We start from the raw sequence: 12804 nt of genomic DNA, 5'->3' as shown, positions 1-12804 counted from the left end.
GAACTGCTGCGCTGCTGCCGTCTCAAGATGGCCGCTTAAAAGCAGGAAGCACCAGCGTGACCCCAGGATGCAGAGAAGGTAGGTACTGTGCGGGTAAAGATATGTCGACTGGGTGAAAGAAGGGGGCACCAGTTTGACACCAGGATACAGAGAAGATAGGTAAAGTGCAGGTAAAGATATGTTGTCCGGGTGATGGCAGAAAGAAAGAAGAACCAGTGTGACCCCAGGATGCAGGGAAGGTAGGTAATGTGCGGGTAAAGATATGTTGACTGGGTGAAAGAAGGGGGCACCAGTTTGACACCAGGATACAGAGAAGATAGGTAAAGTGAAGGTAAAGATATGTTGTCTGGGTGATGGCAGAAAGAAAGAAGCACCAGTGTGACCCCAGGATGCAGGGAAGGTAGGTACTGTGCGGGTAAAGATATGTTGACTGGGTAAAAGAAGGGGGCACCAGTTTGACACCAGGATACAGAGAAGATAGGTAAAGTGAAGGTAAAGATATGTTGTCTGGGTGATGGCAGAAAGAAAGAAGGACCAGTGTGACCCCAGGATGCAGGGAAGGTAGGTAATGTGCAAGTAAAGATATGGGTAAAGGCAGGAAACACCAGCAAAAGTCTGTCCCGTCCATCGCTGTTTGCAACTTTAGTTTTGGTTGTGCTTACCAACTTGGAAGCTATTTTATTCGGTACATGGTGTAATGATAAGTGTGACCAGTAAATGGCAGTCACACATAAGAGACAAGTGTATACTGCATAATGACTCAAGTAATCACTACACCATGTACCGAATAACATATTTTTGAGGTCGGTAAGCACACCCGAAATGATTCCATACACCCTGAGATCGGTAGGCCGTGTCATACCCTGCTTGGCACCCAGCATCAAGGGCTGGAATTGGGGGTTAAGTCAGCAAAAAAATGATTCCTGGGTGCGGTCACCACGGCTGCTCACTACTCCCCTCACCTCCTGTGTGTGTGTGTGTGTGTGTGTGTGTGTGTGTGTGTGTGTGTGTGTGTGTGTGTGTGAGACAATCGTTGGTACTTTTAACTTTACCATTAGGCGCCCTGTCGAGTTTTGGGAAAATGAAAAGATTTTAAGTGTGTTTTATAGTCTGAAAAATACGGCTCACACGTGCGACATTCAGGCAAAAAGGGAAATACCGGCAAGATATTTTGTTCGAGTGTACTTTCCACCGACCAGCCAGAATGAATCAAAGAAAAAAAAAAACATGTCGATGAGGTTTCAGTTTTATATTCTATTTTAGTGTCGGAAAAACGTTGCAATCGGTCCTGGCTCTCCCCCCGAAAGTCAGCTCGACTTTTTGAAAAAGGGCCCCCGAGAGATGATGATAGCAATTTAATAATTTGGGGAGAACTTGTGGGGGCGAGATAACAAGCAGCTTTTTAAGTCAGACACCACTTTTTTTTATTTTTTATTTTATTTGAGTGTGTCCCTATTAAACTGCGCTGTAACCCCTTATGGTACCGGAGCGATAGTAGAAACTCTCCTCGTTGAACGTGAAATATGTTTGCTTTTTTATTCCAACGCCCTCCAAAAGCCATCAACAACGAGCTTTTTTTTTTTTACGGAACTCCAATACATCCCCCCCCCCCCACCCCCACCCCCTCCGAGCCCATTGGGATTTATCCATTTGTGCATATGGTAGTAACCCCCCTCCAAACCCCCCAACCCCCCCCGGCGAGTGACATACGGGAATGTCTTTACAGCTCACTTCGCATTTCATCTCCGAGACGCCGAGATAAACCGGAACCCTTGGCTTGCTCCGGTCGGCGCTCTTGAGTGCCGAAGCAAAGGGACAGAAAATCATTACCGTCAAAAAAACAAACCTGATGAAGGTCAGTCAAAACTGGGGGGAATGAAATGAGTCACCTTGAGGAAAAGCAGTAAGCGCCACGTAATGTTGTTCAATTACAATTTTATTTTTATTTTTGCATATTTTTTTCCCCCCCCACAAAAGACGGACTAAACTTTTAATTGTGTAAATGGTAAAAAGAAACAGAATACAAGGCTTTGCAAACCCTTTTCAACTTATATTCAATTGAATAGACTGTAAAGACAAGATACTTAACGTTCAAACTGGAAAATGGGTCAAAAAGCTGGCGCGAGTGGCAAAAAAGACCGAGAAAGTTAAAGAATGCTCATCAAACGCTTATTGGGAACGTCCCATAGGTGAACGGGCTAGTTGGGAACGGGCGGGTGCCGTGATTGGGTGTTCACAAACGAGGACGGGGAGAGGTTCCCCACTTTCTGAACAAATGCGAATCGTCAAACAGTTTGAGGACGACATTTCTCGACGAGCTTTTGCAACGAATTCAGGGATTTTACCATCATCAAAAGGTTCAGAGGATCTGGAGAAATCACTCCAAAGCGATGATAGTACGAACCTTGGATCTCTCAGGCGACATCAGTGTGTAAAGGATATCACCACACGGGCTCAGGAACACTTCATAAAACCACTGTCAGTAACTGCAGTTGGTCGCTACATCTGTAAGTGCAAGTTAAAACTCTACGTTTGTGACGATTGCGAGGCATCGTGATGCGGGTTCGTTCTCTCTTGATGCAGTCGGGCTCGGACACAGCGTGGAGTAAGAAACAATGATTTTTAAAAAAATAAATAAAACTCAGGCTAAGAAAAAGGAAAACTTGCTCAAGGCACGAAAGGCAAACCGAAGGAGCTAGCATGGGAGCTAGAAAAACTCAAGGCATAGCGCGGAAGCTAGCAAGTACAGAACTGGAATACGGAATCGGCAATCAAGGTCGTCACTGTTGTACGCACACAAACTAGTAAGCAAGGCTGAGTGAATGGAAAAGGCAGGCTTAAATAAGGACAACAATCAGAAAACAGGTGCGCGTAAAAAGCAAGGGGCAGGTGAAACTAATGCGTAACTATGGTGACGGAATAAACAAGGAAGTACAGCCAGGAACCAAAAAGAGTCCAAAACAAACAGAAAACACAAAAAGACTCAAAAACCTAAATCAAAATATGATCCGGGCAGCGGATCATAACAACGTTGGATCCACGTTGTTGGTTGGGAAATGACCAACTTTCAATGGTCAAATAAAGGTCACAACATGGCAGTAAATAAACGTTGTCAAAAAGTATGTCGTTTAAACGTTGTATTTGAGTTGGAGAATACTGTTTGGAAAATGACCAAATTTCTACGGTCAAACCCACGTCAAAACCTGACATTGAATAAACATTGTCAAAAACATTGTTACGGCTCAGACCCTTGCCAACGGCGCTCACCCGTCCGTGCGCTCCAGTGAGCGCACCTCAGGACACGCCCAGGGACGCCCGTAATGAAAGACCTGCCTTCATAAGCCGGCACAACTTGGCATGCCGGCGCCAGAGTAGAGTCTTCCTGTGTTCATCCCCGAGTCACGCTGTGTGCCGTGTGCTCCCGGATCTTACCTTCCTGGTTTTTTGACTCCTCACTCGCCCCGGACAACGACGACCTGCTCCTGCCTCTCGACCCCGCTTCCGCCCCTGGACTACCCTGCCTGTCTTGCCCTTGTCGGACTGCACCGCTTCTCTCAACACCATACTTGCCAATTTTTGAGACCGTATTCGGGGAGTGAGGGGGGGGGGGGTTGGGGCGTGGTTAAGAGGGGAGGAGTATATTTACAGCTAGAATTTACCAAGTCAAGTATTTCATAAATATATATATATATATATATATATATATATATATATATATATATATATATATATATATATATATATATATATGGAGCTGGAGGAGGCGTGGCCACCTGCTCCGCCTGAATTTTGGGAGATTTTCGTAAGAAAATGTATCCCGGGAGGTTTTCGGGAGAGGAGCTGAATTTCGGGAGTCTCCCGGAAAATCTGGAGCTGGAGGAGGTGTGGCCACCTGCTCCGCCTGAATTTTGGGAGATTTTCGTAAGAAAATGTATCCCGGGAGGTTTTCGGGAGAGGAGCTGAATTTCGGGAGTCTCCCGGAAAATCTGGAGCTGGAGGAGGCGTGGCCACCTGCTCCGCCTGAATTTTGGGAGATTTTCGTAAGAAAATTTATCCCGGGAGGTTTTCGGGAGAGGATCTGAATTTCGGGAGTCTCCTGGAAAATATGGCAAGTATGCTCCACACGCACCTCCAACACTTACGGTAAAATCCCTCCAGTTAAATCCGGCACATAGTCTTACACCATACACACTCTTCGATCTTGTTCACACTCCATTTCCCTAGTTATATTATTGTATTATATATATATATTATATCTATAAAATAAATCTTTCGACATTACTCCCACCTGGTGTCAGTCTGCCGTCATCTCCCCCCTGTTTAAACCTTAACAAACATGTTGTTTCGACGTTTCATTTCTGTCGTAGAACATAGGTTGGGAAATAACCGAAATTCAACGGTCAAATCCACGTCAGAACCCAACATTGATTAAATGTCGTCAAAGTAATGCATTCAAGTAAAACGTCCCCGATTAAAATCCCGACCATATCCGGTCTTCCACAGGTAACTTTTTGTGTTATCCCCAAAAAGTTTCATCCCCCCCCCCCCCCCCCCCCCCCCCACTTTATTGTTCAAAGGAAAAATGCCGATTGCACATACGACTGCAAAAGTTCAATCCAGAATACAAGTGTGACTCGGAGGGACCTATTTCGCTCCCTGGAAAAACTCAGTTCAACTCCGTTTGTTCTTATTAAAGAGCTGAAGAAGAATGGGTGTTGTTGGACCCGCATGATTATTTAAACCTTATTAGTCGGCTGCAGAGGGACTATACAACACCGCATCTTTGACTCTAAGCAGGAAACTGGCCGCAGAATAATTTACAGTATGTCTTCACCCCTTCTTCCAGGAAACCTGGCAAACTCCTAACTGACCCCCCGGGGACGGGAAATGACCCGGTCTAACTGCAGAGGCCCGAAGTAGCCATTTAAAGACCGCGGCGTGGCGTTCCTTCCGGCACTTCCTGCCCGTCCAATTAGAGGACCTGAGGCGATGGCGCTCAAGCCGAGGGCTGTTTAGGATGGACGACGTCATTGTTGGAGGCTGGGGACCAAGCCAGGTGGCTCAGCATGGGTTCCGAAGTGAAACTTTTTTGGAAAGGCTTCTTTGTCCGTGATTTCGGGAAAGGCTCGTTTAATTCAGTGAAGCCGGCGGACAGAAATAGGCATGCCATGCAAAATATGCACCATCGCTTTCTTTATATGTAACAAAAAAAACTGTAAAATTGGGATGGTTTATGCTGCCTCTGGACATTGTTTGCCTGTGGGCTCCCATTGTTCCACTTGCGGGTTCACATCAGGACATCAACAACACCCGAGGCAAGGATGTACATTTCACTTTCGGTCATTTTGGTGCATAATATAAAAAACATTTTCTCACGTACTAACATTTTAGTCGCAACATGCAACACTACTAAAACAATGTTGTGTACTATGTTTGTTTATGTACGTAATTATACAACAGTAAAATACAAAATATACAATTATATGTTTGTTTCCAGGGTTAATCAAAGTTCATACTATAAACATGTTTATATCGTGTGAAGCCATGGTCATGCCAGGAATTGGATTTGCCATGTGAAACTAAAACAAAACCCAAAACCAATGAAGTTGGCATGTTGTTTTATTTTTAAATAAAACCCGAATACAATGATCTACTAATTATTTTCAACCTATATTTAACTGAATAGACTGCAAAGACAGGATATTCAATGTTTACACTGAGAAACCTTTTTTTTTTTTGTGCAAATAATCTTTAACTTTAACATCAGCGTTTCCGGGTGTTGTTGATAAATGGTTTTCACTTTGCAGAGTGAAATAAATGATAAATGTGTTGTATTTGTATAGCGCTTTTCTACCTACAAGGTACTCAAAGCGCTTTGACACTACTTCCACATTTACCCATTCACACACACATTCAAACACTGATGGAGGGAGCTGCCATGCAAGGCACTAACCAACACCCATCAGGAGCAAGGGTGAAGTGTCTTGCTCAGGACACAACGGACGTGACGGGGTTGGTACTAGGTGGGGATTGAACCAGGGACCCTTGGGTTGCGCACGGCTACTCTCCCACTGCGCCATGCCGAGGGGAGTTTTAACTTGCACTTTAACATGAGCGTTTCCGGGTGTTGTTGATAAATGGCTTTCACTTTGCAGAGTGGAGTTTTAACTTGCACTTACAGACGTAGCGACCAACTGTAGTTACTTTTTTTTTTGTTTGCAAATAATAATCAACTTTAACATGAGCGTTTCCGGGTGTTGTTGATAAATGGCTTTCACTTTGCAGAGTGGAGTTTTAACTTGCACTTACAGACGTAGCGACCAACTGTGGTTACTTTTTGTTTTTTTTTGCAAATAATCATCAACTTTAACATGAGCGTTTCCGGGTGTTGTTGATAAATGGCTTTCACTTTGCAGAGTGAAATAAATGATAAATGTGTTGTATTTGTATAGCGCTTTTCTACCTACAAGGTACTCAAAGCGCTTTGACACTACTTCCACATTTACCCATTCACACACACATTCACACATCGATGGAGGGAGCTGCCATGCAAGGCACTAACCAACACCCATCAGGAGCAAGGGTGAAGTGTCTTGCTCAGGATACAAAGGACGTGACGAGGTTGGTGCTAGGTGGGGATTGAACCAGGGACCCTCGGGTTACGCACAGCTACTCTCCCACTGCGCCATGCCGAGGGGAGTTTTAACTTGCACTTACAGACGTAGCGATCAACTGTGGTTACTTTTTCTTTTTTTTGCAAATAATCATCAACTTTAACATGAGCGTTTCCGGGTGTTGTTGGTAAATGGCTTTCACTTTGCAGAGTGGAGTTTTAACTTGCACTTACAGACGTAGCGACCAACTGTGGTTACTTTTTGGTTTTTTTGCAAATAATCATCAACTTTAACATGAGCGTTTCCGGGTGTTGTTGATAAATGGCTTTCACTTTGCAGAGTGGAGTTTTAACTTGCACTTACAGACGTAGCGACCAACTGTGGTTACTTTTTGTTTTTTTTGCAAATAATAATCAACTTTAACGTGAGCGTTTCCGGGTGTTGTTGATAAATGGCTTTCACTTTGCAGAGTGGAGATTTAACTTGCACTTACAGACGTAGCGACCAACTGTGGTTACTTTTTGGTTTTTTTTGCAAATAATCATCAACTTTAACATGAGCGTTTCCGGGTGTTGTTGATAAATGGCTTTCACTTTGCAGAGTGGAGTTTTAACTTGCACTTACAGACGTAGCGACCAACTGTGGTTACTTATTGTTTTTTTTTGCAAATAATAATCAACTTTAACATGAGCGTTTCCGGGTGTTGTTGATAAATGGCTTTAACTTTGCATAGTGGAGTTTTAACTTGCACTTAAAGACGTAGTGACCAACTGTAGCTAGTTTTTTTTTTTGTGAAAATAATCATTAACTTAGGATTTAACGGCAGCAACAAATTGCTAAAAAAGTTGGAACGGGTGCATTTTTACCACCGCGTTACATGGCCTTTCCTTTTAACAACACTCAGTAAACGTTTGGGAACTGAGGAGACACATTTTTAAATTTTTTTTAGGTGGAATTCTTTACCATTTTTGCTTGATGTACAGCTTAAGTTGTTCCAGAATCCGGGGGTCTCCGTTGTTGTATTTTAGGCTTCACAATGCGCCGCACATTTTCAATGGGAGACAGTTTTTTTAACTTTGTACCTAGAACAATCCGGATGGTTCTTTTCATCTTTGTTCCGGAGGACACGACGTCCACACTTTCCAAAAACAATTTGAAATGTGGACTTGTCACAACATACAACACTTTTCAACTTTGCAACAGTCCATCTTAGATGAGCTCGGGCCCAGCAAAGCCGGCGGCGTTTCTGGGTGTTGTTGATAAATGGCTTTCGCTTTGCATAGTGGAGTTTTAACTTGCACTTACAGATGTAGCGACCACCTGTACTTACTGACAATGGTTTTCTGAAGTGTTCCTGAGCCCATGTGGTGATATCCCCTACACACTGATGTCGCCTTTTGATGCAGTACCGCCTGAGGGATCAAAGGTCCGTAAAATCATCGCTTACGTGCAGTGATTTCTCCAGGTTCTCTGAAACTTTTGATGATATTACGGACCGTAGATGGTGAAATCCCTAAATTCCTTGCAATAGCTGGTTTAGAAACGTTGTTCTTAAACTGTTTGGCAATTTGCTCACACATTTGCTCACAAAGTGGTGACCCTCACCCCGTCCTTGTTTGTGAATGCCTGACCATTTCATGAGTGCTGCTTTTACACCCAGCCATGGCACACACCTGTTCCCAATTAGCCTGTTCACCTGGGGGATCTTCCACATAAGTGTTTGATGAGCATTCCTCTACTTTCCCAGAGCTAAGATTTGCAAAAAAATAACAAAGTTTTCAAGTTCGATCGTTAAGTATCTTGTCTTTGAAGTCTATTCAATTGATAATAAGTTGAAAAGGATTTGCAAATCATTGCAGTCTGTCTTTATTTACCATTTACACAACGTGCTAACTTCACCGGTTTTGGGTTGTGTACACCAATAATCGTCGGCGGTATGACGATCCTCCTGGTAGGGGTGTATCCCTTTATGGAGGATGCCTGTTTTACGTCAGGAGACTGGTGCACAGAAAGTCACCACACAACCCTTGACAGAACCGGGTTAAGGGTCCAGTGGCATGGAGTCCAAGATGACCGGGGGACCCTTTTCTGCTGCAGCCTTCTTCGCCATCGCAGCCGTTGAGGTAGTTCTTAAAATTTACCGTCTTCCGGCATTGAGGTCTTCACTCTATCCCTGGCTAGGGGGCAGTCAGGTGCTAGGGCTTTGCCAAGGACCTCCTGGGGTAACAGTAGTAAAGGGGTTAACCTACCAGTGCCCTAGGGCCCCGTAGTGCTGGATGCACTTTACCGTACACACCAATAGTACTGATAAAAACCAGTATTGATATTGGTATCAGTATCAATACAATCCTACCAATGAATTTCCCTGATTATAACTACATCCATTATATTATCAGAAGTGCATTTATACATAATTACATTAATCTCAACATGAGCGTTTCCGGGTGTTGTTGATAACACAAATCTTATTTTGTGGTTACTCCGCGTAATCCACCGCGGTGTGGTTTGCCAAAAAGTAGGCAGACTGCGCCGTAATGAGTGCGGTGATGACAACACACCGGCCATCACGGCTGTCATGGCGCCATTCCATTAAGCCGTTAAGCAGCTCATTATCTTGTTTTTAACCCCCCCCCCCCCCCCCCCCCCCCACCCTCTCAGTGGTTGCCTCAAATCTGGATATACAAATACCACATTAAGATATTAAGCTGTCAAAAAAAATAAAAAAATTGCCATTTGTTAAAAAATAACATGTATGAATTTGCGACGCTACCAACAAAACAAGCACTTTTTCTGCCTTTCTCTCGTTTCCATTTAAAACCCCTCACGTCAGATAAAGTGGCATAAAATCCGTTTATCTGTCCGCTCGAGCTCTTTAATTTCATATTTTCATTCTCAAGCGGTTGAGGTTGTGGACGGATCAATGTGTGCAATTAGACACGCCCGGCTTGGCGAGTGGGCTAATGTGCGTACATGGATTTTTTTTTTTTTTTCCTCGTTTATTTGCAGGTAACCAAGACTGTACAGCCCTCGTCTTTAGGGTCTCTTTTGAAATAAATAGGTCAAAAATAAGAGTATTCCTAATTGCCAAATACGTGCACACTGACTGAGTTTACCAAGATTTGATTACTGGTGCCGCTAACTGTTTTCATGACTGTGGAGGGGGGCGTGGCCTGCTGTCCTGCATCGAAGCGGGGTGTGCCTGGACCGGCTTTGAGATCAGCGACAGGTGCGTGGATGAATTTATTAACGTGGACCCCGACTTAAACAAGTTGAAAAACGTATTCGGGTGTTACCATTTAGTGGTCAATTATACATAATATGTACTGTACTGTGCAATCTACTAATAAAAGTCCAAATCAATCAATCAATTTACTTTTAAGGACAAATACACCAGATCTGATTGTTTTGCCCTCAAGTGACACGGATCGGATTTTTTCTAAACGCTCCGAAGCGCTTCAAATCTGATCTTTTGGCGTCGGATTCAGGTCAAATCCGATTGAGTTCTGTTCTCTTCAAATGTGACTTTGGTGTAAACGAAATGGTTTGAGTTGTAAGATATTGGTTGGGAAATGACAAAAATTCAATCGTAAAATCAACATCAGAATTCGACATTGATTAAACGTTGTCAAAAAGCATGTTGTTTCAACGTTGAATTTGTGTTGTAGAATAATGGTTGGAAAATGACCAAAATTCAATGGTCAAATCAATGTCACAACCTGACATTGAATAAACGTCCTCAAAAAGCATGTTGTTTCAACGTTAGGTTTGAGTTGTAGAATATTGGTTGGGAAATTACCAAAATTCAATGGTCAAATCAACGTCGGAACCCATCATTGATTAAACAATGTCAAATAGCATGTTGTTTCAATGTTGTATTTTTGTTGTAGAAAATCAGTTGGTAAATGACCAAATTTCAATGGTCAAATCAACATCAGAACCCAACATTGAATAAACGTCAAAAAGTATGTTGTTTCAACGTTGTATTTGTGTTGCAGTATATTGGTTTGGAAATGACCGATTGGCATGCCAGGTGGTCCAGGCTTATGAAGGCAGGTGTGATAAATGCCGGTGAATGATTGCAGATATTTAAAGGATTGTTGCTGTTTACTGGCTGTTAGAATAATTATGTATATATTATCATCATAACTTTATGCTTAAGGCTCGTTACTATAAAGTATTGTCAATTTGTGTTAAAGTGGTAATGGGCTTCATAAATGATCTTTAATTGATTGATTGCTATGTTATTCTGTGCCCAAACTGAAACGCTATTTACTTAAACCTGGTGTTGGCTTTTCTCCAAGATGAATATAAACGTTCACCATATGCAAAACATTGTCATGTTTTGTGGTCACGTTCTGTTTGGTTTTGGATTCATTGGGCACTCTTGTTTGTTTTGTCACCATACCAACCAATAAGTTCACCTGTCCTCACGACTCACGCACCTGATTCATTTGAACCCACGCACCTGTTTTCAAGCACCGCAGCACTATTTAAGCCTGTAGTTGCCAGCAGTCAGCCTGGCAACATCACCTTCTACTCACCCTCGAAACAGACACCTGTTATTTAGGGCTACTAAAATGAACTTTTATTCACTGATTGCTATGTTTTTATGTGCCCAAACTGAAATGCTACTATTTACCTAAACCTGGTGGTTGGCTTTTCTCCAAGATGAATATAAACGTTCTCCACATGCAAAAAAATTGTCATGTTTTGTGGTCACGTCTGTTTTGTTTTGGATTCATTGGCGCTCTTGTTTGTTTTGTCACCATGCCAACCAATCAGTTCACCTGTCCTCATGACTCACGCACCTGTTTTCAAGGAACCACAACACTATTTAAGCCTGTAGTTGCCAGGCAGTCAGCCTGACGACATCACCTTCTATTCACCCTCGAAACAGACACCTGTGATCTAGGGCTACTTAATTGAACTTTGATTCATAGTTTGCTTTGTTTTTATGTGCCCAAACTGAAATGCTACTATTTACCTAAACCTGGTGGTTGGCTTTCCTCAAAAATGAATACAAACGTTCACCATATGCAAAACATTGTCATGTTTTGTGGTCACGTTCTGTTTTGGATTCATTGGGCCCTATCTTTTGTTTTGTCACCATACCAACCAATCAGTTCACCTGTCCTCACGACTCACGCACCTGTTTTCAAGGATCCACAGCACTATTTAAGCCTGCAATTGCCAGGCAGTCAGCTTGGCGACATCACATTCTACTCACCCTCGAAACACCCCTGTTATCCGCTCCGATGATCCATGTCCCTTTCTCGTTTCAGTTAAGTTTTTCGTAATTTCATGCCATGGTGCAAGTTTTTGTTTTATGTCCATAGTTTGGCCTTAGTGCAAGTTTTTGTTTTCATACCAAGTTTTGAACAGCGCCTTTTGTTTCTTCCCGTTTATAGTCAAATTAAAATATGTCATTACCTTCACGTCGTAATCCAAGTCATGACAAACATAATATGAGTTCATTAATTCACTTCATGTCCTATCGCAGGGATCGCATAAAAATGATCCGCAATGATGAAGCCGAGGGGCTTATTATTCAAGTTGCCGCTCAGAGACACTCTATCCCTGTCCCCTTAATATCGACACAAGTGTTCCGTGCCAATGTGTCTGGGCCCCGTCCCTTCAGATAAATGTCCCGCTGACACACACTAACGACCAGCACAGGTCCCCCTCTTCGCCTGTCTTCCACGTTCAGGCTGAGACGCACAGCACCTAAACAGAAAGTGAACACTGCCTTCTGTCCCTTTTCGAAAGAGCATTGATTTTTCCCTCTCCTTTTTTTTTTTCTTTTCTTCTTTCCCCGAACTTGGCAGCGTGCAAGGTCAGTGGAAGGAACAAGCCGGGAGCGTCTTATCGCCTCCAAAATACCGCACCTGTCGAGGCCTGACTTATTGTGCCCTTGCGTGATGGCAAACAACACGGCAACTCCAACACAAAGTTGAAACTTATGCAGTGCGGCACGGTCCCTCGGCTGCGGGCGATATCGTGTTTGGCGCCGTTTGAAAAAGCCGGCATGCTTGGTGCCCGCGAGACATGAACAAGTAAATGACTTAATCACGGCAGGTGACAATACCGCCAAATGAATTTGTTCCCGATGATTGACACATATATATATTTTTTCAAGGATCCACAGCACAATTGAAGCTGTAATTGCCAGGCAGTCAGCTTGGCGACATCA

The sequence above is a fragment of the Nerophis ophidion genome, linkage group LG15 (genome assembly GCF_033978795.1).
Source record: "Nerophis ophidion isolate RoL-2023_Sa linkage group LG15, RoL_Noph_v1.0, whole genome shotgun sequence".
Classification (NCBI taxonomy): Eukaryota; Metazoa; Chordata; class Actinopteri; order Syngnathiformes; family Syngnathidae; genus Nerophis; species Nerophis ophidion.
Note: the sequence above shows the minus strand (reverse complement) of the source record.